This window comes from Egretta garzetta, unplaced genomic scaffold (genome assembly GCF_000687185.1).
Source record: "Egretta garzetta isolate BGI_Z169 unplaced genomic scaffold, ASM68718v1 scaffold170, whole genome shotgun sequence".
Taxonomy (NCBI): Eukaryota; Metazoa; Chordata; class Aves; order Pelecaniformes; family Ardeidae; genus Egretta; species Egretta garzetta.
Window position 1 is genome coordinate 250,942 of NW_009258380.1, and position 489 is coordinate 251,430.

Sequence of the window (489 nt, forward strand, 5' to 3'; positions counted from 1 at the left end):
CCGGCGTTCATGCGGCCTCTCAGGCCTCTGAAGCACCACCGATCGCGGCTTTCACGTGCAAGGGAAGGAAAGGAGAAGGGATCCACTTTCCCCCCCTCCTCATGGCCAAGATGCTCTGCTGGGGCCCGGTCTTTGTCCCCTGTGCTCACGTGACCACTTCGGGTGGATTTAAGGGGCTAAAATGACAAGGGTTGGTGTCGGTAAGTTGGGCTGGCTCCACGGGTCCTAAGGGCAGGAACACAGGAGGTGGGAAGCGTGACATCCCCTGTCAGTGGCAGTGGGCAGCGGTGTTGGCCTGCTCTCCCTCTGGTACTGGGAGGATTCGTGCTACGCTAAACTGCAAGCTGCAGTTGGTGCAGGCGGTCCTTTTCGTCCCCTGCTGTCATGTATACAGTCCTTCCCTTTCTTACACCAGAGCTGGTGTTTGTTTTGACTTCATGTATACAATTCAGGTAGATTTTTTTTTTCTTTATTTTCTTCCCTTCCCCC